Genomic DNA, 14,253 nt, shown 5'->3' with positions numbered 1-14,253 from the left:
GTTTCCTGATTGATATACATGAATCCAGACTTTAATATTTCGATTAATTTTTAAAATATTTTTCCTTTCATGTAAAACTGTATTGTGAACCATGCTTAATGATTTATTATTTCTCAATAGCTTTTATTTATACAATCTAACTTCACTTACCGGTGCCCCCTGATCTCTTAGTTCACTGTATATTTTTTTTTAAGACACTGTTTTTGTTTCTTCATTTTCCACGTAACTAGATTATCTCCTAATAGGTCACATTTCTGTGGCTAATCTGATATCTACTATTGAACTTGCAAAATCTGAATCATAAAAGTGACGTAGGACGTCTAAGGAAAGGTGACTGAGGGGATGGACGGATGGATGATGACGGGTAAAGGGTAATAGACGGGCTTGTAGGGAGGGATAAAACAGCCACAGAAATACACGCGGTCGGATTCGGACTTTAAAACTGATGAAAAACTGGTGGTGCAGCACCGACCCTCGTCGAGGGCGGGAGTACTGTCTTCACCCACCGCGACAATGCCCAAGCACCGAAATCAATATCCGAATTCGCGTCACGAAGAAACACTCGAAAGAGAGAGAGAAAGTGGGAAACCCAAACCAAATCTAATTCTGACGGCGGTGGAAACTTCTCAAGAAAATACTGGACAGAGAACACTTTCGACACCAAAGAGTTCAGGCGTACCTCGGCACCGTAGTGAGTGAAGAGGTTGCGGGGAATTCAGATCGTGACAAGGCTGGACGAATCTGGGCGTTGAGTGGTCCATTGGACGAGGAAGATTCTGGGCGTTCCCGGCGTTGAACGGCCCTGGTGGTGAGTAGATGTCGTTGTCGCAGAGTCAAGTGTAGGTGACTACCCGCGCGCGCGAAGCTCGCATAGGGTGCGCGGAGCGTACGGAGGGCGCTGAGTGTGCGGAGCGCCGACGCGCGCATGGAGTGCGCGAAGGGGGCGCAGCGCACCCAGAGCGTACGTAGCGCGCGGCTCGAAGCGTGGGACGGCGTCGATGACGACCGGCGGCCTGGGGCGCTCTGAGCAGCGGCCTAGGGCTCCCCTATAGGGGCGGCCTAGGGGCGTCCTTCGGGGGCGCCTTGGCGGGGCTGCCTAGGGCGTCTTGGGGGCGCCCGTGGGCGGCCTTGGCGGGGCTGCCTGGGGGGCCCTGGGGCGGCCTGGGGCTGCCCTGTTGGGCGGCCTTGGCGGGGCAGCCTGAGGGTGGCCCTGGGCGTTCTAGAGCGGCCCTGGCGGGGCTACCAAGGGCGGCCAAGGGCTGCCCTGTTGGGGCGGCCTAGGGGCATCCTTGGGCGGCCTTAGCGGGGCTGCTTGGGGCGGCCTGGGGCTGCCCTGCTAGGCGGCCTTGGTGGGGCTGCCTGAGGGCGGCCCTTGGCGCTCTTGGGCGGCCCTGGCGGGGCTGCCAGGGGCGGCCAAGGGCTGCCCTGTTGGGGCGGCCTGGGGGCGTCCTTGAGCGGCCTTCGCGGGGCTGCCTGGGGGCGACCTGGGGACGTCCTTGGGCGGCCTTGGCAGGGCTGCCTGTGGCGGTTTGGGGGCATCCCTGGGCGGCCTTGGCGGGGCTGCCCTGTTGGGCGGCCTTGGCTGGGCTGTCTGGGGGCAACCAGGGACTGCCCTGTTGGGCGATCTGGGCGTGAAGAAAGAGAGAGAAAAGAAAGAGGAGGCAGCGGCGACGGCGGCTGCGGTGACGGTTAGGGCTTAGAGGCATAGGGGAGGCTAGGCAGTCCTCCAAGAAGAGTTAAACAAAACTCAATTCTTGAAATTATGACTCCCTAATGTTTCTTGAAAACAATGGCCTATATATAGGCCTTGGAGGAAAGAGAGAATGACGAGAAATTAGAGATGAGAAAGGAAAGACGTGTGCCGTATCACGCCAAAGGGCAGTTGTGGATCTGCCTCTGGCGTCGTATCATGACACGCATAGGGACGTGCTTGTCGACGGCTGCGGCGTGTTGACTTTGGTGTTGACTTTGGTTGACCGTTGTGGGTTGACTTCGGTTGACTTCGCCGTTGGGTCCATAGCAGACGTGTTGACTCTAGTTGACTGAGGCGATGCGTTCGACGGTGATGTGTTGGCATCCTCGCCATAAAAAAGATAAGTAAATTCAAAATATCATTTATGTCCAACACAAACCCATATCCTATTGCACCTTGTAGGTATCATGTAATGCGCGAAGATGCTTTCGTAAGAGTAATATTAGGTCCATGCAAAGCTGACTTGACAGTACTTACATTATAAAATAGAATCGGTTTAGGATCAGACAAAAAGAAAACTTCAATGTGAGTTGTTCATATAGCTCAATATCGTTTTACATCCTTAAACAGTGATTGGAATCTCTTGGTGTATCGATCGGTTGGCAATCTTGATAACCGGTTTTACAGTTCTCATGTAATAAAATATTTGAGACTTCTATAGCCATAAATAATTCCGAGGGACCAAGGTACCTAGTATTAACTTCTAAAACACTCGATTGCCTAAATGTTATCTCTTTCCCTTTTCATCATCTGTCAAAGCTGTCTGTTCTCCATAAACTAACATGATGATAAATTCGATCATTCTAAAGTGTTTATAAAATAGTGTAGAATTATGGATAGTCTATTTATATTTATATTATTTCATTGTTTTCGTGCATTTTATAAATTAATTAATTTTTATTATTTCCAATGATTTCTTGTCTATTGCCAATTTGAAACCTACTCACTTGACTATCAAGTGTGATCACCGTACCCATTCATCCTACATATCACCATTTAAGAAGGCATTATTTCACATCAATTTTTGAGAGATAATGATGTAAGTAGCAGTCAGCTTTGCTATGGGTGCAAAGGTCCCAGGATAGTGTATACTGAAAACCTCTGTGTATCCTTTATCTAGTTTTCTAGATTTACGTCTTTCAATACCTCTGTTTTTATTAAATCCAGTACTAAATACGAAGTTGCAGTCTATATTTTCCTTATATTTAGTTAAAGTAATTAGTTCCCATGGTCTATTTCTCAATGATGCATCTAGTTCGTCGTCTAGTGTTGTCCCCACTTTGGACCTTTTATTGCTTCCCCCAGGTTTGTAAGACAGTTTTGTTCTCAAAAGTTGGAAAGATACAACTTATTCTCTAAAGCATAAAATTGGCAATTAAAACTTGATGTACCAATTATGCATATTATACATATAATAACCTTTAAAAGAATACTACGTTTTTTGTACCTACACGTTTTAATGACATAGGAAGGGTTAGGGCCTCTTTTTCATATTACTATTTTTCAACATTTTTTGTCCATATAAGATTTACTAATATGAACTCTTAAAAGATATATTTTTTCCTAATTGAAGCTGGTACAGACTTTCGACAGAATAATTTGCATATGGGATTATGATAAACACCAGATATTTCAACATTCATTGTGAGCTTCTCAGCTCTTAGTCATTCTACCATTCTATGAACTTATTTTGGTTTCCAAAAAGGTACGTGGAGTTTTGATAAAATTTTACATCTTTGGATAAACATTTCAACATTGTTTATGAAACAATAACCAAATAAATTTATTTAATACCTTTTTTTTTTCAAACTTACTCAGTCCCAGATTAGGATTATGTTGAAAACTTGTACATCCAATTCTCATTGGTTTCGTGTAACTATAAATTTAAAGAAGAAAAAACTCATTTTATGAATCGAAGACTTGTGATTATCGCTAATCAATGATATTTTCAATAAGATGTGTAGCAGTTAGCATGGTTTCTTTCTACCTCGTTTTAGACAAATTATGTAGATGCGTAGTCCTTGTATTCTCAGAAATTTTACCTAGTTTCCTTTCCCTGAAATTCTTTTACCAAGGAATATAACTATGCGATGCCTTATCTATGATATTATCTGTTATTTTAAAAAATCAAATAACTTGTTCTTAAAATAATGTTTTTTATTATCCATTGTGGACAACGATTATTTTATCATTGATTTGTTTAATTGATAAAAAATTTAAAAGAGTGAACTGAAATAATAAACTTTCATTTCATCTCTGATGTAAAAATACCCTTGTAAAGGGTGTGCACCAATAATCCAAAACAAATCATCGGAGATGAATTTTCAGTGAGACCTATGAGGAAGAGCATCAGTGTCAATAGCAGTTTAATGTCATGTTACTACATGAGCCATTACAGGGGGCTAAGGTATTCTTACTTCGTAGGGAGTCAATTATGAAAATGTTTGGATGACTTTCAGAGAGTTAGACCCATCTTTTTGGTGCTTTGCTATCTTTTTAGAAATCCACCAAGTAAATATCAGGGTGCAGAGGATAAAACTCTGAATTTAACGATAAATAACCAAACGGTTGAAATGAATAATAAATAGGTGATAGCGTGGATTCGGCAAACCTGAACGTTGATGGTAAGGTAGACAAATAGTTGATGCTTTGTGGATGACCACATAACGCCCACAATTTATGGGTTAAAATATTTTGTCATCGTCGACCTCCCCATGAACGCCATATTGACCAACCATAGGTTCAATTTTTTTTGTTATCATCGAGGTCAATATTAATTTTCTTAATCAACGTCAACAATAATGTATGTCCGTGTAGTCACCGAACCATCATAGAGGTATATTTTAAAATTTTAAATTGTTATTTTTTTTACAGACTTTCTCCATATCTTGCTTTCTTTCCCTCTCTCTGTCCCCTCTTCCTCCCTCGGTCTCTCTATATCTTCTCTCCCTACCCCCCTCCTATCTCACCCTTCTCTCTTTTTTACCCTCTTTCGATCTCGCCCTTCTCTATCCATCTTTCGCTGTCGCAATCCCTTTTTCTCGATCCCTGACTCTATATCCTTGACAGTCTTTCCTTGGCTCCTCTCTCTGTCGCTCTTCTCTCTCCCTGCCTTTGTTACTCTCTGGAATCTCTCTGGCGTCCCTCGCTCTCTCCCCCTTAAACTTCTCTCTCTCTCTCTCTCTCTCTCTCTCCCCCTCTCTTTCTCTCCTTACTACTGAAACTAAAGAGTTAGCAGTGAGAATAAAATAATGGGAAGCAATCATCCAAGTAAATACGAATGATTAACTCATTGGGTTGCTGATCATGTTTTGATACCAATACTCTACTCCGACTGAACCTTTTTTGTTTTAATTTACAAAACGTTAAGACTTTATTCAGAGTTCGTGTTGCACTAAACGATCGCAAATCTGATATTTAAGCCTGGAGTTGACATCTGTAAAAGATCGAACCTCTTCCCACCCAATCCATTCTAGAAAAATACTGTTATTATTGAACCTCAACACACATTATCTTAAATTCTTCGTATCTTCTTACTTAATAATGGACTACTTAATGATGCTTCTTCATAGGGGCAAAAGTTGTCAACAGTTAAAGCTTGTCCACTAGTTGACTTTCCTTATCTTCTCATGTTTTTCGGGATCATTTATTTTGTAATTGGAAATACGGTTCGTTTTCATCAAATTAAAATATGATTTGTAATTATCATCATCTAGCTTATTTTTTTTAATTTATGATTAACAAAAGATCATCACTTATGATATCTTTATTTTTACAACAGGATATTTATTGAATTATATTTTTAAAATTAAAGTATTCTCTTGTACGCTCAATTACTGACTAACATGCTAAATGAATGAAAGAATTAAATTAATTTTTTGAAAACATTAATCGTTGTGACAATATACACGGCAGGAAAATTACACCAACTCATTGAAATAGGGTATTCTACAAGTGAACATTTGAGACACAAAATGAAACCGTATTTCGGGTTATGAAGCCTGTAATCCAGTTTATTTAATCTTCTTTTTTAAGAACAAGAGTAAATGGTTATTAGCTAGACCAACTAGTTCAAACATATTCATTAAATACATCAAATCAAAATTTATCCATAAATAATTTATCCATTGCCTTCTGTTTATTTAATTGTAAAAAATAATAATGGGTAAAGAATTCTTCTTTCAAACTGGATAATTTTATGAACTTGTTTGCTATATGGGTATCAATCTGAGAGCGTATATTGTATAGACATGTATTTGCAATGCGATGTAAGTTTTTCACCAATGTTTTGATATGTTGATTATAATAAACCCCTCATGCAATGTAATGTGCACATGAGCCAGAAATTGGCTCTGCATACCACACAAAGTTTTACCGTAAGGGACCAATTTTCAAACTAAAGTAAGTATTACATTAAATAAATTTTTAAAACTTAACACATATAATTGCACATAAAAAATAGAAAGAGATAAAGATAAAACATAGATAGGAAGAAAAGGGGGAAAATAGGAAATCAAAAGAAGAAAGAAAAGGACAAGAACAACTAAGAAAAACGGAATAAAGAAAGTAAAAGGAATGTTGAATTCAACTTGAAAATAAAAACAAAACAACAATAAAGTAGTGAGAGAAAAAAGATCACAATAGGGGTAGAAGGGGAAGATATGAATTTAAAAATCAAAAGCTAAGGATAAAATGGGAGAAAAATAAAAGAAAAGTTCTAACAGAGGTATTAAAAATGTGGATTTTAGATGAAATCAGGGAGGGAAGCAACCAAATAATTGGAAAATAATAATAAAAACAGGAATAAAAGCGGAAGTAGAAATAAAATTAAACCGATTAAGGTTGAAATAATTAGAGCACCATTAAAGGTGAAATAGGAAGACAATGGACTAAAAAGGGGAGAGAAGAATTAGTGAATAGGGAGAGAATAGGGAACATATTAAATGAACAATTAATAAACAGGGAAAAAAAATAGCCCAACAAAGGAAGAAAAAATGCAGATTTGCAAATGAAAATAGAAAAACATTAATAATGAAGTGGAACAAAAAAATAAAAAGTGAGGATAAAGTAGAAGGGGAGAAGAACACAAGGGAAACGAATAATAAAACATCAAAGAAAAAGGCATAAAACAGGAGGATACATGAAAGCAACTAAGCAAAAAAATGAGCACTTTAATTGGAAGAGAGCAATAATAAAAAAAGGGGTGAAAAGGGTTGAGCTAAGAAATGTAGTAGTAAAAAACTAAATAAAAATTCAATAGTAATAGAAAACAAATGACGAAAAAAATAGAAGAATTACATGAAACTTCCTCACTAAGCCAGCAGAATGGCAGCTGTCCCTCACCATGATGCCAAATGTTTTTGCATGTTTCTATTTTTTTTTATTCACTTATATAATATCGATTTAGTTGAAGTATCGATTGATCGAATATCAACTATATAAGTCTTTATCATTGAATTTATCTTACCTTGTTATACCTTGTTAAATAAAATACAATTTAATCTCATAAGCACATGTAAGATCTATATTCATAAGCTTGAAGATCGTGCAGTATTGTACATTAAGGTCCTTTATTCGTTCTCTCTTTAGCCCCATGTCTTTTATACCTAGACATTGTTATTTGTCCCTTTTTTTGAGAAAACTCTGTCAGTTATGATACGGATGGCAGGTTTCTCGTAAATTTAGTTTGAAAGGGTTCATCGATCATTCATCCTTGAGATCCAACTTACTAAATACTGTAGATCATAAATATTTCTACTTGCTTTCAAAAAAGGAGATTAGATAAATGGGATTAGAGGCATCATCATCCAAAAAAAAGGTTCCATTGTGCGTTTCAAATGTTAGCTAGTAGAATACCATATTTCAATGAATTGATGTATTTTTTCTTTTATTCTTCTCTTATTTTGTTTCTTAATCTTATTAGCAAATCTAATATGATTTTTTTTTTTCCCGAGACAGACTTGATAGGTTAACTCATAAAGCATAATACATTTTAGAATGTCTGGCCCAATGTATTTTTAATTGTGTTCATTGACTTTATCATTGACTGGTCAAATGGCTAGAGCAGGATAGGAGCAGAACCCGACCCGATTTCTGGGGACCAGAGTGGTACCATTAAGCCCCTTCTGTGAGGTATGCATTCCTGTTTCTGGGGATTTTTGCAGTGTGCCGTTGGAAAAATCACACTGCACATCGCACTTATCTCCACGGCAAAAATTCTGCATATCAGGTTCTGCAAATTAGTGAAGTTCTTTACAAATATGAATGGTAAAAATTGTATGCTTGTTTTAAAATCATTTTCTCAAATTCCCCCAAAGTGTTTTTGTGTTGTTAGATGAACTAATCCTCAAAATAGTATACGACCTTAGACATGGTATTGAGTCTATTCTCTTAAACTTAGTCCATCGATCACCTTGCCTGAGAACAACAACACCAGAAGTCTATTGATCGGCCGGTCCAAAACTCAATTTAGACTCGACCACGTCACATCTCTCTCTCACTTCCATCTTTCCTATTGCTCTCCTGTCATGAGCTGAATTACACGGACACGCCCTCCTAATAAGCATGCAGGCCTCTAGGCCGCCTAGTTAGGGGCCTAACATGCCCCCGCCGCCTGAACTTGTCGACAACCTTGTCGACGCCCGCTGCTCCGCTTCATATGCTCGCAGTAGGTCCTTGAACTGTCATAAATCTGAGTCGCGCTCCTAGGTGACTGATTCCTCTGGTCTGTTCTTCCACTTGATTAGGTACCCAATCTTGTGGTAGCAACCGTGACGTCCTCCCCGGTCAATTTCCTGCTTCGCTAGGACAGCTTTTGCTTCTTGGTCGAAGTGCGCCCGCACATTTGGTGGTGCACGTTGGGGCTGCTTCCTTGCCACGTCTTCATGATCTGGTATATATTTCTTCAGAACCGACACATGGAAGACTGGATGGACTGCCAGCCGACGAGGAATGTTGAGTCGGTAGGCAACCTGTCCGATTTTCGCCACTACTTCAAAAGGTCCATCATAGGGGGGTAATAGACCCTTGTGACGCTACTTTGATTGCTTCATCTTCAACATCTGTGTATTGGTCTTCAACAAAACCTTGTCGCCAACTTGGAACTCTATGTCCCATCAGTGTTGGTCGGCGTACTTCTTCATTCTCTGAGCAGCACGCTCTAATGCCTCACGGGCTTCCTCAATGCGAGCATGATAGTCGTGCGCAATTCGAAAGGCCTCACGGAAATGTCCATTCCCTTTCCTCTTCATAGCTTCCGGAGGAGTCAATGTCCATTCTCAAACGGCGAGTGACCTGTAGCCGAGCTCCAGTTGATGTTGTGTGCGAATTGTGCTTCATCCAGCAGCTCCACCTAATTCTTCTAATTGACTGAAACATAATGCTGGAGTTAATCTTCGAGCATGGAATTGACACGTTCCGTCTGACCATCTGTCTGGGGATGTAAGCTCATAGAAAATTTGAGCTTGGATCCCATGTACTTGAACAACAACTCCCAGAAACGACCAGTGAATCTTGTATCCATGTCGCTAATAATGGCCAGTGGAAGACCCCAGTACTTTGCCACATAGGAGATGAATAGATGAGCCACACCATCAGCATGCACTTCCGACGTGATGGGGATGAATGTTGCATATTTGGAGAAATGATCCATGACAACCAAGATGGCGTCGTGCCCACCCACGCGCGGAAGGCAAGTGATGAAATCCATCGAAACAGACTCCCACGGTCTACTCGCCCTAGGGAGAGGTTCCAGCGTTCCAATTGCCTTGGCCTTCTCCGTCTTGTCTTGTTGACACACCAGGCATGAACGAACATAGGCTTCTACATCTCGTTCCATTCCCAGCCAGTGACAGCTGCTAGACAGGAGTGCAAGCGTCTGGGCCTGCTCTGGGTGTCCGGCGTGGGGAGTGTTGTGTGCTTCGTAAAGGAGCTTCCTGCGCAACCCACCCACACGCGGCACATACGGCCTATTCCCATTAGCGTATATGATGTCGTCCTCCATCCAGAATCTCCTTGTCTCGCCTGCATCAATGCGCTTCATCAGGCGAACAGCTTCTGGACCATCTTTCAGCGCCAACTTGATTTCATCGAGAATGCTTCCTTGGACTGCTGAAAGTAAGGCCACAAACACTTCTGGCTCTTTGCAGCATAGGGCATCGGTCACTTGATTGGCACGCCCCGGCTTGTACTTCAAGTCGAAGTTGAACTCCGCCAAGAAGTCATGCCATCTCGCTTGCTTCGGGGTCAACTTCTTCTGGGACTCGAAGCAACTGGTGGCCACGTTGTCAGTGTAGACCACGAATTTTCCTCCAAGGAGATAGTGGCGCCAAACTCTCAGGCAATGGAACACCGCTGTCATCTCCTTCTCATGCACCGAGTACCTTATTTCCGCGTCGTTAAGCTTGCGGCTCTCATAAGCCACGGGGTGTCCATCCTGCATCAAGACACCTCCAAGTGCGAAATTAGAAGCATCATAGTGTATCTCGTACGGCTTGTTGTACTTGGGCAATCGGAGCATCGGCTCACTAGAGACTGCACTCTTCAACTTGTCAAATGCTCTTTGACACCGGTCTATCCACTACCACTTCACCTCTTTCTTCAACAAGTCCGTTAGAGGGGTAGCTAGTCGGGAGAAGCCCTTGATGAGCTTCCAGTAGTAATTAGCTGACCCGAGGAAAGATCTCAGCTGTAGCACTCCCTTCGGCTCCATCCAATTCCTGATGGCCTTCACCTTTGATGGATCCATGCGCACACTTCCCTTCCCGACAAGGTGTCCGAGGAACTCAATCTCCTGCAAGGCAAACTCACACTTTTTCGGGTTGAGGTAGAGCTCGTGCTCCTTCAACTTGGCCATCACCTTCCTCAGGTGCCTCACATGGTCATCCAAGCTCTAGCTGTATACGAGAATATCATCCAAGTACAAAAAAACAAAATTGTCGATATAATCCCAAAAAATATTGTTCATCAAGCAACAAAATGTAACAGGAGCGTTCGTGAGCCCAAAAGGCATCACGCAAAATTCGAAGGATCTGTAGCGAGTCATGCACGTCGTCTTTGGTTGATCTCCCTCCTTGATCTGCACTTGGTGGTACCCGCTCTTCAAGTCCATTTGTGAGAAGTAGCGAGCCTCGCCGAGCCTGTCAAACAGCTCTTTAGCATTCGGTACAGGATATTTATTTTTCACTGTTACCTTGTTCAACGCTTGGTAGTCCACGCAAAGTCGGAGCGACCCGACCTTCTTCTGGAAGAGAACTGGAGTGCCGAAGGGAGCCTTGGACGGCAGGATGAGCTTGCTCTCCAACAATTCTTGGAGTTGTTTCCTTAGCTCCTCCAGATAAGTAGGGGGCATCTTGTAGGGTGCCCGCGTAGGGAGACGTGTTCTGGGGAGAAATTTGATCACATGGTACACAGCCCACCTAGGCGGTAGCTTCGCGGGGAGTTGCGTAGGCATCAACCTGGCAAACTCCCGCAGTACGTCCGCAATTGGCCCTAGTAGTCCACCCGCGGCTGCACCGGGGTTGTTGTCATCGTCGTCACCCCAACTAAGTGCCGCCAAATGGGCTGGTGCACACCCCTGCCTTTCACCCTTTTTCCAGGGTGTTGGCCCTCGTATGGTGACGAGGAAGGTCTCTTCCCCCTTCCTCAATCTGTCCTCGATTTGCATGGCGGATAGGAGAGCGGCGTTCCGCGGCTTCTAGGCCCCTTGGTCCCTCACGAAACATGGGTGAGATCCCTCCGGGAACAACACGCCGCGATATTGGGGGAACACAACCGCGCGTGAACCCATTAGAAGGTCGAGATCCATGACGACCGTGAACTCATCCATGGGGACACCATGAAGTTGGTCCGGCCCTCCCACGTTCCCACCTGCAGCAGCAACCCCTTGGCGATACTAACGATGTCCCGAGCCTCAGAGTTGACGGCGTTGATCTTCCCCGCACTTGGGGACAGCTTCAAGTCGAGCTTCTTGGCCTCTTCCTCGACAAGGACGTTGTGCGTCGCTCCCGTGTCGACCATGGCTGCGGTTGATCAGTACCGAGACATGCAAAAGGTTTAGACCCTCATACTGGCTGGGGCACCCCCCTGTAGTGTCGCTAAGCATCGCAAGGGGTTCAGGGTCACCGTACTGCTTCCCCCGGGAACATCCGGTTGGGCCGGCGGCACGACCATCGCATTAACGTTGGTGGCCGCTGCCGTCCCTCTTGGCAATCCCTCATGAAATGGGGTCCTCCGCAAGCGAAACAAGTTAGCTTGTTGCCCCCATCGCCTGGACTCTGTTTCCACAGTCTCGGACTCTTGCCCTTGTCACGGCTCTTGCCGTGGCCTGGCTTAAACTTCCTCTTTAGGCCTTGACTGCTTGGTGCTGCTGTTGCCTCAACGCACTCTTGGCGCGTCTTGTTCCCTTTCACCGGACTGTCCTCTGTTTTGGTGGGTCTAGAGGGGCAGAGCTCCGTTCCTTCCACGACCTTGTAGGCCGAGTTTAGGTCTCTACACTGTCTCCTCTCCTGCTCTGTCTGGAGCTAGTGGGGAAGGCCCTTGGTGAAGCGGTAGAGCTTGTCCGCCTCAGACATGTCGGTGATCCTCCGGATTATGGACACAAATTGACCCACATATTCGCTCGGATTGACCGTCATCTTGAGGTTTTCAAGTTCTCCCCTCGCAATCCACGCCGTGTTCTATGCCATGAAGCTTTCCTTTATCTCCCGCACAAACTCTTCATATCTCAAAGGTGGCCAATTTCCACACTCTTCCCTCTATCGCCACCACGACTTCGCCTCATCTGTGAGGAAGTAGCTATCCTATAGTACTTTTCTTTCATCTGAGAGTTGTCTTTTACCAAAATACCGGTCGTTGTCGTATAGGAAATCCGCCATTGCATCTTCCCTACAAGAACCATCGAACCGCAGTTCATGGAGTGACTGCTTCTCCCCGTCATCATTGCTGGGATGACAGCTGGTGCCTTCTTCCAGCCTTTCCATCTTGAGCTTTAGTGTTAGGACCATCCCGGTCAGGTCCAAGATGGTGTCTTCGAGGACCTCCTACCTCCGGCAAGTCTCCACCCGCAAGTCTTTTATATCTGACTTTAGCTCGTCGTAGTTCTTATCTACGTCGGTCTTCAAACCCATCACGTTCTTGTGCAGCAGGCGATTATTCAGCCAGGGTCTCTTCGCGTAATTGTGCGCAAAACGACTCCATCTCCTCAACCAGGGTCAGAAGTACAAGGGGAGGCGATCCAACTTAGCTCTGATACCAGTTGTCACACGGTCAAATCCCGAGCTAGGTTTCTTGCTCGAATCTGACGTGTGACGGCCTCAATGTGTAGGGCAAAACACTGAGCAGCCTTGATCTCTTGTAGCGGAAGCTTTGCAGATTGCTTAAGATCGCATAGAAGGGGTTAGAGGAGATGGTGGTGCTCAGCACCGTCAGGGAATAGGGTCATTGCAATTATATCATAACGAGTACATCATCATTAGGGATAATTACATGGGGGATGAGGGGTGATACAACGAACAAGACGAGGTGCTTTGCACCGAGGTAATGTCGCCACACGGCCTCAGGGTCGCCGCTCCGCTCTGCCGCTACACAAATGCGTCAGGCCGGGCGCCACGCGCCCGCGGGCTTGGCGATCACACATGCCACCCTGCCTTGATGATCACGCACGCCACCGGCACCCGTGTCAACACTCTAGCGCACAGTCTGTGCGACTCCGCCACATTCAACACCCCCAAGCTAGGCGCTGCACGCCCAAGACTACCCGTAGGAGCGCTACGCGCCCGCTATGCCATCCCGGCGCTCTCAGTGCGCCACATGCCTTAGTCTCCTGGCGAGATGTCTCCCAGGCCCATGCCCCACACACACAATGCGTACACTGACAGCGCGACCGCTGCGCGGCACCCCGCACAACTCCGCGCGCTGCAACCGCGGCACGCCGCCCAGTCTGCGCGTCTCGCACCCATGCGCAGCACTCGGCGCTGGCGCGTAGCGTTGGTGCCCGCGCGTGGCACTTGGCATAAGCGTTGGTGCCCGGCCTGCGCGTCCCATAATTAAAATGGATGAAAAATCATAGCAGATAAGCTTTCTTTAGGTAAACTTTTTCATCCATTTTAATTATGTTTTACTTTTTTTAGCTGATCATTTTCAAGAAATATCATGATTAGCAGATCATTTTTATTAAAGTTAAAATTCGTAGATTAATATTTTTTTCTCCCCCTCTCTCTTTTAGAAAAATCCTCCTCTCTCCTAATATATGGTATCTCTCATTTGACTCAATGTAATACCCTACTGATTCTCTCTTTCAAGGACTTCTTGCTTCAATGCACTCTTGTTCTCCTAATGGTGATTCAGACTCTCAATAAATGGTTGCCGAATGATGCTCTCTTACTGTTTGCTGAAGGACACCTTCTATCAACCCATCAAAAAAACAATATCTCAAGAGGGGATTTTGAATTATCGGTGCTCTCTGAGATCTTCAAGAACACTTCTTTCCCTCTACATCTCAT

This window comes from Wolffia australiana, chromosome 12 (genome assembly GCF_029677425.1).
Source record: "Wolffia australiana isolate 7733 chromosome 12, ASM2967742v1".
NCBI lineage: Eukaryota > Viridiplantae > Streptophyta > Magnoliopsida > Alismatales > Araceae > Wolffia > Wolffia australiana.
The sequence above is the reverse complement of the archived record's forward strand: the minus strand, read 5'-3'. Positions refer to the sequence as shown.